Source organism: Camelus ferus, chromosome 25, assembly GCF_009834535.1.
Source record: "Camelus ferus isolate YT-003-E chromosome 25, BCGSAC_Cfer_1.0, whole genome shotgun sequence".
In the NCBI taxonomy this organism is placed as follows: Eukaryota; Metazoa; Chordata; class Mammalia; order Artiodactyla; family Camelidae; genus Camelus; species Camelus ferus.
In genome coordinates, this window is record NC_045720.1 from 38,385,816 (window position 1) to 38,399,305 (window position 13,490).

Here is a 13,490-nt window from a genome sequence, read left to right on the forward strand (position 1 = left end):
TGGCACTCTGATATCTTAAAACCAACATGTGTAAAACCTGAGCTCTTGGTCCTCCTACCCCCCAAACTGGTTCTTTCTGCAGCCTCCCCCATTCAGTTAGTGGAAACTTAATCCTTCCAGCTGTTTTGGTCAAAAAACTTGGAGTTATTCTGACTCTCATGACACATGCATTCTGTCAACAGATCTGGCTTGACACTGCCTTTAAAACATATCCAGAACCCAGCCACTTCTCACCATGGCTCCTGCCTCCACTGCTGATTCCCTGCCCTGAGCCACTGTCCTCTCCTCCTGCACAGCCCTTCTCAGTGGCTTCCCTCCTTTCACCTCTGACCCGTTTCGACTATTCTCACCGGATAGTCAAGTGAGCCTTTGAAAACCTAAGTTAGATTGTGTCGTCCTTCTACAGTGCCCTCCCCATTTCACTCCGGATAAAAACCACAGTCCTTAGAACGTCCTCCAAAGCCCTACAGGATCTGCACTGCCCCCTCCCCACAGCCCCAGCCCTGCCCCCGCCCTGGAACATGCGAGGTGCGTGCTGGCCTTGGTGATGGTTATTCTGTCCGCCTGGGCCTTCTCACCTCCTAGTCCTAGTTCTAACCTCAGTTCTCAGTGTGGCCTGCTCTGGTATTTAATACAATATCACCCTCATCCCATAGTCTCAACTCTCTTGGCCTTGCCCTTTTTTCTTTTTTCCATGGTTCCTCTTTCCTCACATGCCACCTCCTCTGCTGCTCTGTTGTGTGAGTTGTCATCTCCACATCCCGCCTGAGCTAGACTCCAGGCTCCGTGAGGACAGGACTTTTGTTTTGTTTATAGATCAATTCCAAGTGCCTAGACTAGTCCTGGGCACATAGTAGGCAGTCAAAAATTATTTGCTGAATAAAAGACTATTTTAAAAATGAATGATTCTTTCAGGGACGGGTGAGGAAAGGAAGCTGCATGAAGGAAAATGGTACAGTAAATAATGATATTTGCCTGTTGTTCTTTGTGTGAGATATATATATATATATAGATATATATATATATCTATCTATATATATATATATATATCTATATCTATATATATAGATATATATATAGGCTTAATTTGGTATCCCAGTTTCTGAATTTAATAGCTGTATAAGGAATAATTTACAGACCATAAAATTCACACATTGTAATTGTACAAGTCAGTCATTTTTGCTATTTCTAGAGTTGTGCAACTGTGTCCTCAAAAAGTCCCCTTGTGTCTGTCCATATGAAATTAGCCCTCCCCCCGGTGGCACCCTGATTTTATTTGTTTTTGGGTTTTTTTGGCAACCACATCTCAAAAGAATAATTTACACAGCAGTACTAATATAGCTTTGCACTTTTAGAAATGACACACTTAAATATGAAATCAGTGGTCATTGCTGAATGTAGGTAGCAGTATCAGACATTGGTGAGAAGAATGGACTTGAGTGTCAGACTGGCTGCAGTCTTACCCAGCTCCACCATTTACCAAGTTACCCAAAGTATTTTCTGCCTCAACCACTTTATCTGCTATATGGGGGTAATAATAGCAGCTTACAGACTTGTTGTGAAGATTAAGCAAACAGGGAAACAAAATTTAGTATCGTGGCCAGCTTATGTTATTACCTGAAAAATAGCCTTGCAGGTAGAGAGCAAAATTCAAATCAGTTTCTGAGCTTCTAAAGTATGTGTAAAATATGATCCAGTTCCTGCCTGGCTTGTAAACATGTATGCCTACTGCAGAGTGTAAAAGCAGGCTAATTTCCAACAGAGGTCATTTCTCAGCATTTCATTTGAAGGCAGTTGCAAAACCATTTTTACTAAATTTTCTGTGCCCATCTCTGACAGAGCTTTGACACCAGGGAGGTAATTATCTACATTTTTGTTAAAATCATGCTGACCATCAGAAAGTGTTGAGTTATATTTTAGCCTTTATGTTGGGAAATACTGTGAGACTTCTTCTAAATGAATGGGCGGGAGGAGCATTCATTGTAGCTCTTGTAGCCTGATAAGACTGCACTAAATTATCTTTTTTTAACTTTTAATTAAAGTAATTAATTAATTTTTTGCAGGGGGGTGGTAATTAGGTTTTTATTTATTTATTTTATTTTTAGAAGAAGTACTGGGGATTGAACCCAGGCCCTTGTGCATGTTAAGAATATGATCTTTCACTTGAATTATACCTGCCCCCCTAAATTATCTTTAATAGGATTTTTTTCTCTGTTTTGTTATTTTCTTTTATGTACAGATGTACAAAGCAGGGTCATCAGAAGCCTCTCAATTCCAAAGATGATAATAGTGAAAAATACTGCACAGTGACAGTGAATCCTTGGCATATGAAGAAAGTTTGTAAAGTCCTGAATGAATTAAGAAGGTATTGTTACATTAACATACATGTAACCATGGCTCTGTTACCTTTATTTTTCACTTTATAATGAAGATACTCCCCACCCGTCAAGGTTGCTTTGTTTAATATAGGGAATATCTAAAGCCTTCTCTGCAGGTTTTTTAAATAAGTAAGAGGGAAGGTAATGTATCAGAAGTGTGAATGGTGTAATCTGCTTTGTCTAGTATGGTAGCCACCAGCCACATGTGGCTATTGTGAGTTGAGATGTTCTATCAGTGGAAAATACATAATAGATTTTCAAGACTTAGTACAACAAAAATAATGTAAAATATTTATTAATAAATTTTAAAAATGTTAATCACATTTTTGAAATGATAGTATATTGGATATTTTGGGATAAATATAATTATTACTGGAATTAATTTCACTTGTTCCTTTTTATTTTCTAAATGGGATTACTGGAAAATTGTGACTTTCATTAGGTTTCTGTTGGACAGTGATGGCTTCTAAATTATTGCAAACAATATGAAAAGAAAACTTTGATTAAAAATTTTGTAATCGAGTAGTTGATTCACATCATATTAGTTTCAGGTGTACAACACAGAGGCCCAACATTTTTATAGATTATATTCCATTTAAAGTCACCATAAAATGATGACTATATTTCCCTGTGCTGTATGATACAGCCCTGTAACCTATCCATTTTATACGTAGTGCTTTGTACCTCTCAATCCCCTACCCCCATCCTGCCTCCCCTCTCCTCCTTCTCCCCATTGGTAACCACCAGTCTGTTCTGTGTACCTGTGAGTATATTTCCACTTTGTTATAGTCATTAATTTGTTTTATTTTTTAGATATACATATGTCAATACATAGAATATTTGTGTTTCTTTCTCTGACTTACTTCACTTAGTATAATAACCCGTAGGTCCATCTATGTTATTGCAAATGGCGTTATTTTATTTTTTATGGCTGAGCAGTATTCCTTTCTATGTGTATGCATGTGTATATGTGTGTGTGTGTATATATGTATGTGTGTGTGTGTGTGTGTGTGTGTGTGTGTGTGTGTATAAATAATATACCACACCTTCTTTATCCAGTCATCTGTCAGTGAACATTTGGGTTGTTTCTATGTCTTGGCTATTGTAAATAGTGCTGCTGTGAACATTGGGGTGCATGTATCTTTTTGAATTATATTTTTCTTCAGACATATACCCATGAATGGGATTGCTGGATCACACGGAAGTCTAATTTTAGTTTTTTAAGGAACCTCTATACTGTCCTCCATAGTGGCTGCATCAATTTATATTCCCACCAACAGTGTAGGAGGGCTCCTTTTTCTCTGAAAAGGTCAAAAATTCTCTACCTTCATATACTTTCCTTACAGTTTAGGACACAACTTGGCAAAAGCCAGATAGGATTTAATAGCAGTAAATACAGTATTTTTTTAAATGGCCATGCAATATGTATAGGTAAGTTATTGATGAGTTGGATCCCTATTTTTGTATATGTAGAAGTTTTTATAGCTTCACAGACATTTCAGCCTTGCAGAGAGAAAAATTTCTTTGCATTTTGCTGAACTTGTCTGGGTGGCTTTATCTAATTTGGTCCAGGCCTGCAGAGGTGAATACACATCCAAACCTGAACCATTTGAATGTCTGCAAGATTTTAAATGTCTAAAATGTCAGATCTGGACTATAACTCTGGTAAATGACATCAGTGAATGGGACTCAAGAAAACTCCATTTGAGTGCAAAACCTTTCATAAGCCAAAAAGGCTTTGAAATTATGGCAAAGCCAGAGACTTTTGTGCACTACAAATGGCCACAAACCCATGGGGACAACTACAGGCCTTCTGGAGTGCCAAGGGAATTCCATGTGTGGAGTCCAGCACCCACAGGAATCCAACAAGTCCCTGCCAGCCAGAGCACCTTCATTGCTACTGTGCTGTTTTAAGCAAATGTCTTTTCATCAGGTTCAAATTGGTTTGTTATCATTTTGCATAAAAAAATCAAACAACTTCTAGTTCCCTTGGTGAAAATAAAAGCCTAACATTTTCTGATTTCTTTTGACAGAGAAAAACATAAGCCTATGAATCTAACCTCATCTGTGATGGTCTGCAGCTGGGAGGAACCAGATCAGTGTCAGTCCCTTTGCAGCCAATGGCTGGGAGCCTGCATGTTACCCAAAATGCTGGAATCGCATCTGAAATATGTCACCCCAGCCACGCCTTCACTGTGGGCTGGGAGGGGAGTCAGTCAGAATCTGCATTGTGGAATGTATGTTTCAGATTCAAAGCTAGGAGATCTTATTTAATAGCCAGAGAATGTAGTCATAAATATATCTATTAATGTATTTATGCAAGAAACTTTTTAAAGATTTTTTATTATAAAAATTTACCCCCCAAAGTTTAAAATGTAAGAATAGTGGAATTAAAAATCATCTGTACCTTAATTATCCATAAAGAATCTTAAAATCTTTCTAAACATTTCTTTCTCAAATGTATATTTTCCCTTCCAAAAAGGAAAATTATTATTTCACATTTTTTTTGCTTTTTTCTTTCATTATATATTCCATATCAATAAATATAATTCTTTTAGATCCTTTTTAATGACTGTTTAACACTATATTGAACAGATATGTAAATAGTCCTAGGTTTGAGAAATTTAAAAAATTGTCATTACAATACCACTGCAAAGAATATTTTAGTGTTTTTATTTTAAGTTACTAATTTGGACTAAAAATTAACAAGTTTGCATTTCTTCATCTAAAACATTGGTAATTTTATGAATGAACTGTAAGGATTTTAAATAACTTTTCAGTAATTTCAACAAAGAAATTATCTTTAAGGCAAAAATGTATGATGGTTTGCAAAACTATATTTAATATATCTTCACTTTTACCAGTGTCATATGTGTGTGTGTTTGCACAAGTGCTTTAACTACCAGAAACGTAAGAAAAATCTGTGTACTAAAAATGTGAAAATAGTTAGTTTCCTGGTTTGTGTTTTCATTCTCCCAATATAGGTTTTGGATGACAAGCTTGTATTTGCAAAAGTACACACCCTGTGGGAGGTGCTGTGTACATACGCTGAGATACTGCACATAAAATTACCTCTGAAGCCCAGTGATCTGGAAACCTGGCTCTCAGCCTTCGATAATTTTGGCTGTTACATGGAAGTCCTCCAAGTGGATGAAAGTATCATCAAGCCAGAGCAAGAGTTTTTCATTGCCCTATTTGAGAAGAGCTGCGTGAATGACTTTTATATTCAGGATAGAGATACGTTCTTCAATCCAGCCATCGGAAGCTGCATTGTAAGTCTAAACTGAGTTTAGCTGCTTTCTTGGGAGTGATTTAGAACCTGCTGTTGAATTATCAGTGATTTGGTTTGGTTGGTTTGGTTTGATTTTAAAAGCTGCCCATAAAAGGGAAAAAAGAGAAAGAAAAGAAATATGCCTACAGATTCCTGTTAGGATAGTAAACAGTGGCTGGTTAGTTACCCTTTATAAACCACATACTCTCTTTTAGAATATTTTTAGGTTTACTTCATCCTTTCTCAGATCAAGTATCAAGTAAGGGACAACGTTAAAAAATTCAGGATTAACAGGCTTGTGAGCCCCGGGATCTGCAAGGCAGCTTTCCCTCCCCATGGTGTAAGTCAAATGGCAAAGATGAAATAAAGCACCTCATGTCTCCTCCGGTGTTAACAGGAAAGGGCTAATCTTCTTGACCTTGTTTCTTCCTGGGTAAAATGAAGATAATATGTCAGGAGGGTACAAGTTCATTTAGGGCAGGAACCATGTTGTCTTGTTCACTGCTGAATCCCAGGCACTGGGAAGGCCAAGTTTAGATGAGTGAGTTAATGAATGAACTGTAGTTTCCCCAGAGTTACTGTGTGGGGCAGTGCGAATTAGCAGCTAAGTGCATGGCTCCAGAGGGGAGGGTACAGCTCAAGTGATGGAGCGCATGCTTAGCACACAAAAGGTCCTGGGTTCAGCCCCCAACACCTCCTCTAAAATAGACAAATAACCCTAATTACCTCCCCACCCCCCAACCAGAATTACATTATTATCTCCCCACCAGTAAAAACAAACAAACAAAAAAAAGAATAGTGGCCAAGAACGTACACTCAGGCTGGAACACTGGTGCTGGTTTCTCGCTGTTGACCTTGTAAAAGTCATTTAGCCTCTGTGTTTATCAAGTTCCTCATCAATAAAATGAGGATAATAATAAAAACCACCTCGTAGAGTTGCTATGGGGATTAATGAATCTGTGTCAATGTTAGAACAGCCCTGGCTTATAGTGAGTACTATGCATCTGTCAGCTCTTTTCATAATTACTGACAGATGCTGTTATCAACCAAAGAAGTATTTGTTCTTTGTAAGAGAAATACATGTTAGACCTTTTCATTTATCATTTTCTGTAATTCAGGCTTTTCCCTCTGAAATACCATTTTCTGTCTGTGCACTAGGAAGCCACAGGGCTTTCCAAATTTCATCTGTCTGGGTTCTTGTCATGATGACAGTACTGCAGAGTGTTGACAATTTTTAGGGACTCCGTCTGAGATGACAGCAACCCCTCAAATTGAGGAGCACTTCTCTAACTGATAACATCTCTCATGAAATGAAATTTTTAAAATGTGACTGCTTCAGATGCTTAATGATACCATAAATACAAGGATGTTATATCTAAGCTCTTTAAATAAATGCTGTCATTGAAATAAAGGAAATACTATATTATAGCACTCTATGACTTTGTTATCTTTGCTATCCATTTATCTGACTCTCTAAGACCAAAGAAAGCAAAGACTGAGACTGATCATTACTACTGTGTGGTACACGTATTTGTGGATGAAGACAATACTGAAATGCACTGTTTAAGATATTAAAATGGACACTAAACAGCTGCTTGATGCACATGCATGAACAGAACACGGAGCTAGGTGCAGGGAGCAGACACTGAGCTTCCTGGGTCAGAGACCCAGCATAGCAGTCCAGCCCAGCTGTCCACATGTTTTATATTTATGCTCCAGCAAAATTAACAGAGTCTGAAATGAACTTTGGGGACACTTGCAAACAGCTGTCATGTGGGACACTATGATTCTACAGTGTTTAGTTGGCATCTGTGCACAACCAGTTCTTTTCCACTAAAGCCTCTTGTAATTGCTGGTCCCACATCCAGGCTGAGGAATCATCTCATGTGGTGTCTGGGAGGGAGGTAAGTGGAGTCAGGACCCATGTTAAGGCTGAATGGGCGATAATCTGGTTCTAGTACAGGAGGAAGGAAAGTAGGTCAGGTGGGAAGGAGAACGACTGGATTTAAACTTTGTTTCTTGAGTAAGCTAAATATATAACATCATGTCAAGTTTCTTTGTTGTTTATATTCCATGTGCTGTCACAGAATAACTACTGAATTGTGGGGACAGAAAACCTCGGTTTTAGAATTGACCCTGCCCGTAACCAGCCAGAGTCCTCTGGGTGTCCAAAGAGGGGGCTGGACCATCAGGTGTCCCTCCACTGTGGCAGTTTGGGCACTTGGGTGGCCTAGTATTTTTTTTTTTGCTGTGTAAGACTGGCCCGCTTGTAGGACATTAAGCATCTGCAAGGCTCTCACCAGGTACCCACGTGGTCCCAGAACTGTAACATCCAAGGGTTCCTTCCCACCCACGTTTGCAAATGACCCTTAAGGGGTTAGTATTAGCCCCGGGTGCGAATTATGAAAAATTATGTGGTACTTCCATCCCTTCTGGCAAGTGAGGGATGGAAGTACCACATAAATGACCTTATTTACAAATGACCACGAAGTGTTAGCACCACATTTTATCAACAGAACATGTGAACACGTGGTGAAAGTGACGGTCACCTGTTTGCTTCTGCTTCCCAGTGCAACTTCAGCCTCCGTCAGAGGACCTCAGCCGCCCCAGCGAACACGACCTTCTGCACAGGGAACGGGCTCCTCGAAGCATAGACAAGTAGCAGCCCTTAGATCTCATCATGTGAGCTGTTGGGGACAGCACTCCAGTGGGAAGGGCTCAGGGTTGCCCTCATGACATCTGAGTGTGACAGTCCTCCAAGAGTGTTACCAACCAGGAAACTCACAGGCCCTCTGAGCTTCTTTGTCCCAAGTTTTTACTGGAGGCTTTATTACAAAGGCTTGATTGATTGAGTCACTACCGACATGGCTAACCCAAACCCTAACCGTAACTCAAACCTTTCCTTAGCCCTAACCCTTGAGCCCCTTCCTCTCCCGGTGGTCACTCACCTGTCACAAAGCTCAAAGCCCCAACCCTCTAATCACATAGTTGGTGTCTCTGGCTGGCCAGTCCCCATCCTGAGTCATCTCATTGGCACAAGCCATCCAATGGTCCACCATGAATAACAAAAACACTCCTATCTTGGGAAATTTCAAGGCTTTAGAGGTTGCCTTCCAGGAACTGGGACCAAAGACCTCCCAAATTCTTCATTAAACAGGAGTAAATGTTAGATTTCACTTAAATTATAAAATAAGGGAGAAATTCTCACTGCTTTGCTGTATCTGCTGTCTGACACCGTCCCGCTACACCACGTGACTGTAATGTCTCGCTCAGCGTGGCTCTTCTCGGAGCACCAACGTCGGCTGCTCTCCGGGAGCTTATGTTGTTTGGGCAAGGCAACTGGGGAGAGGGAGACGAAGAAAAACTGAGCAAACAAACATAATGGGCAAATAAGGAAACAAAACGTCTGATTGAAATGAAGGAAATAACAGAGTGTTGAGATGGGGAGACTTGGGGGGGAGTGATTCAAGAAAGCTATCTTTGAGTAGGTTACATGTGAGCTGAGATGGTGATAAGGAGGCTGGATTCTGAGGATATGGGAAAAGTCACCCCAGGAATAGAGGCAGCTTGTCCATTGGCCCAGAGGCACAAATGTGCTCAGCAGGTTTGAGGAGATACTGGAGCCAGCGCTGGTGAGAGTGATGAGACGCGAGGTTTAGAAGGGCATCAGAAGCACTGAAAGGAGAGTAGGCTGTAAGTGCAGTGAGAAGCAGTCATGAGAGTTTAAGCACTAAAGTAATTTTCTCTCACTCACATTTTGCAAAGATAATGTGGAGAATGAATGGCAGGGACCCAGGAAGCAGGGAGGCCGTGTAGGAGGCTCTTGGATTGGGCCAGATGAGAGATGGTGGGAGCCAGGGAGAATGTGTTTGGGGAGTGGGGCTGACAGGATGCAGTTATGGGCTGGCTGTGGATGGTGAGGAGAAGAGGAGGGTCAAGGTAGCCCCAGGTCGGCCTGGAGCCAGGTGCCTGTTCTTTCTAATCTCAGTGCCCCATGCAGGTGCCCACCTACTTGGGCAAACCTCTTAACCTTCAAAGTGAGGGTTTTAAAACACTGTGAAGTGTTTTTGTTTGTTTCACATTTTATGGAAAATTTCAAACATGTACAGAAGTAGAGAGAACAGCACAGCCAGCCTGCCTGTATCAGTCACCCAGCTCCAGAATTATAAACTCAGAGTCACTGTTGTTGCATCTTTCATCTCCACCTCCTCCCCTCCCCCACTACGGGATCATTTTGAAGGCAATCCTACATAGCTTAACCTTTCATTAGTGAAATGACAAGGTCTCTTTTAAATACAATTGGAATATTCCTTTTTTTTAGGGTTACAAAATAATTCCCTGATTGTCACAAAAATACATGTTTAAGCAGTTTTTGGATTGCAATCAGAATCCAGACTTGATTCAGACATTGCAGCTAACATATCTTTCAAGTGGGTTCTGATCTATAATTTTCTCGTTTCTTGTTTTCCTTGAAATTGCTGAGGAGTTTCTCTATTTTCTATTTGGCTGATTTCTTTCACCCTTGTGGTGGTAGACTTGTTTCTCCACCCAATGTGGAGTGATTAGCTAAGTGATTTGATCCCCCCCTAAAATCTTGATCTGATTGAGGTTCAACTTTGTGCAAGAATACTCGTTTGGTGGAGTTTTGTTCTCCTGTCACAAGGTACATAATGTCCAGTTGTCTTTCTTTTTTGTGATGACAGTAGCCAATAATGATTGCCACCCGGGATCATTATTTCATAAGGGATTTTATTTCATGTCATCATATTCTAATTTCCTCCCTCATTTATCAACAGGATTAGTCATGAAGAGGCACTTTGTCATTAACCCGGGTTATCCTGTAGAACACAGTTTTAAAAGAGGATGTTTGTATATATGTAAATATTTAAAGTTGATACTTTTTTCTTTTCTTTTTAAATTTTTTTTTCTAATGGAGGTACTGGAGACTGAACCCAGGACCTCATGAATGCTAAGCACACACTCTGCCACTGAGTGTACCCCATCCCCCTTGAGATTCATATTTATATGATGTTTTCCTTCTTCTATTTTTGTTTTATGTTATACAGTATTTGATGACAGGGTGATGGGTTTGATGGCTCCTTAATCATTCTTTATGGGCTTTTGGGGTTTGTGTGTGTGTTTGTGTTTGTAAAGAAATCAATTTCCCCCCTATTTTAAGTATATTTTGCTAAGGAAAATGCGTTGATCTGTTCCCTCCTCCTGGTCCACATGTTCCCTTTGTTGCTTCCCACTAGTGGCCCCTTCAGCTCTGTGCCAAGACTAGCATGTCTTTAATCCAGGTTGAAGGAGATCTGAAGAGGTTTATTCAAGGAGATGAAATTTGTAGACAATGTATTAGAAAGTATTGAGAAAGGTATTCATTAGGAGAAGGTCTGGGGTTGAATTGTTAAGTGCACACAAATCTAAGCTATGAACCACCAAGACAATTATTAACTCCAGGAAAAACAAAGTAGGGAAGAAAAAAGTAAGCCTAGCAGACAACTTGCTACACCTGTGAACAATCTGTACAGAGTCCTAATAATGTAAAGCAAGGATACTGAGCTGATCAAAATTATAACACAATCGTGTCAAAAGGTTGGAAGAATGAAGGTTTGGATGTGTAGATGAGATGGGGTCTGAAAGAGAGCTTAATCCTCATTTTCCAAAATAGAAAGTTAAATAGGTGATACATAAACCTGAAAAAGTCAGTAGGCTGTGTTACAAGGATATTAGTCAGAGATAGGGGGTAATTATTCCAAGAGTCAGCAGTAGGAGCTGAACGTGGTTGCTTCTGGACAGGAAATAGGGGCGGTTGTTGGGAACTGCTCCTTTTTCCAATCGGTGTTCGAGAACTGTTTGACTCTTTAATGAATGTATGGTATAACTTTGATAAAAAGAAATCAAACAGAAGATTGAAAAATTGATGTTAAGAATTGGGGTGTTTTTGACAGAGATAACAATGAGACAAAACTACATTTGAAGGTATCCTCATTATTCCTAGCCTTTCAGCAAGGACTAGGAGGCAGACATCTGTTTAAGGTTCAAAAATTCTTTCTGACCTTCTTGCCGACATGTAACCTTCAGAAGTAATGAACACTCCGCCACTGTAAATATCCAGGCAGAGGCTGCCTGCCCAGCTCTCTAGGTGTAGCAGGGTGTGTTTACCATCGGGCAGTTGGAGCAGGCAACTTCTAACATTCTTTCAGTTTTGAATGTGGCATTTCCAGGTCAGATAGTTGATAAGAATGTATTACAAAAATCTTAACAAGAAAGTGTCCAAGACATCTCAAACCCATTGCCAGGGTTTTCTCTGCCAGACACCATCCTGAGCCTGCCATCCGTGAGACAGGCCACAAAGCCCAGTCACATGAGAATGAACACACTTTGTCCTTCCTATCTCCTGATTCGGCATCAGGCTCAGCCCTTTTCCCCATGGAATTGTCCACACCCAGGTCTCTGACGATGGAGCTGGTCTCACAGCTGCCCTGTGAGCGCTGGTTCAGCCCAAGAGGGTTCCTGCGTGAAGTTTCCCAGGACTCCAGGCTGTTCTCAGAGCTGAGTCCCCCCAAGGCTAAGCCCACGGAGCTCAGCCCAGCTCCAGACTGAGTCGGAAGCCTCAGAGAGAACTCAGAGCTGAGGAAATCCTCAGGTTTTAACCAGCACTGCCGAGTCAGCAGTGAGCCAGTTGAGGAGATTATCAGCAACGGCAAGACACACCTGATCAGCCGTCTCATTTTTTCCCCTCGTCCCTAAGCCCTCTGTGCTGCCTGTCTGTGTCTGTCTCCCTTTCAGGACCAGCCTGGCACCGCTTCGTGCCCTGCCTCCTTTCTTCTAATCTTGTCTCCCTGGCCTGTTCCATCTACTCCAGATTAACTGAGAAACATTGAAGAGTTTTTAAAACCTAAGAACAACAGACGTGCTAGATACAAAGAATAAAGGGCAGTACCTTCCTCAGTCACATCCCTCCTGCCCTCTCCCATTCCCACAATGAGTTTTATAAGTATTTTGTCAGAGAGACATTGCACTCCCAGTTGTTATCATTATCAGCCATTTCCTTATTATCTGTGGTTTATGATGCATTTGCTCCAGGGAAGTTCCCGAGATAAGGCAGGAGCAGATGACTGAGCCAGTTGTTGATGTCCACTTGTGTCAAGCCTGTTAAGAATGATCTTTGGGGGCATTTGTTGAATGTGCCAGACTGTCCAGTGAGTGATGATGATCCCCTGCATCTGCTCTGGAGTCGGCCTCGTCCCCTCCTTTGCTCTGTTCTCATTTATCTCTCTTCAGCAGGTGAACCAGTGATCAGTACTTCTATGATGCGTAAAATACTTCTTATTTCACGGTAGAATTTGGGGGCTGCTATGAAAACGCATATGCTTTAAGTGTGAATTGAGTCAGAGGTTTAAACTTAAAGCCCCCTTGATTTAGAATCAGAAATTAATATGATGGAGGGAGGGTATAGCCCAGTGGTAGAGTGCATGCCTAAAATGCATGAGGTCCTGGGTTCAATCCCCAATGCCTCCACTTAAAAAACAATTATATAAACCTAATTATGCCCCCCCAAAAAAAACCAAAGGAAAAAAATTAATATAAGGATGAAGCTACAGAGTGATTATGTGTGCCTTCTGAAACTACCTTCTGTCTTTCTGCAGGAAATTCTATGGAGAGAAGTTCGGAATCTACTTTGCTTGGCTGGGCTATTACACTCAGATGCTCCTCCCGGCAGCAGTGGTGGGGGTAGCTTTCTTTCTGTATGGAACTTCTCTTTATTCCTTGTTACCATGCTGAAAAGTTGACTAGACATAAAATGATTTTCAGGGTCTCCAACTGGTTTAGTAAAA

The 13,490-nt window shown here is 40.8% G+C and overlaps 1 long non-coding RNA gene and 1 other non-coding gene across 2 annotated transcripts; both read left to right on the forward strand.

Annotated features, from left to right (window-relative positions):
• Window positions 1-1,939: 1,939 nt before the first annotated feature.
• LOC116659759 lies at window positions 1,940-8,655 on the forward strand. Its single transcript, XR_004315097.1, has 4 exons — window positions 1,940-2,365; window positions 4,412-4,615; window positions 5,363-5,650; window positions 8,220-8,655. It is a non-coding gene; the product is annotated as an uncharacterized LOC116659759 (long non-coding RNA).
• Window positions 8,656-13,101: 4,446 nt separating this feature from the next.
• TRNAF-AAA lies at window positions 13,102-13,173 on the forward strand. Its single transcript has one exon. It is a non-coding gene; the product is annotated as a tRNA-Phe (tRNA).
• The last annotated feature ends 317 nt before the right edge of the window (window positions 13,174-13,490 follow it).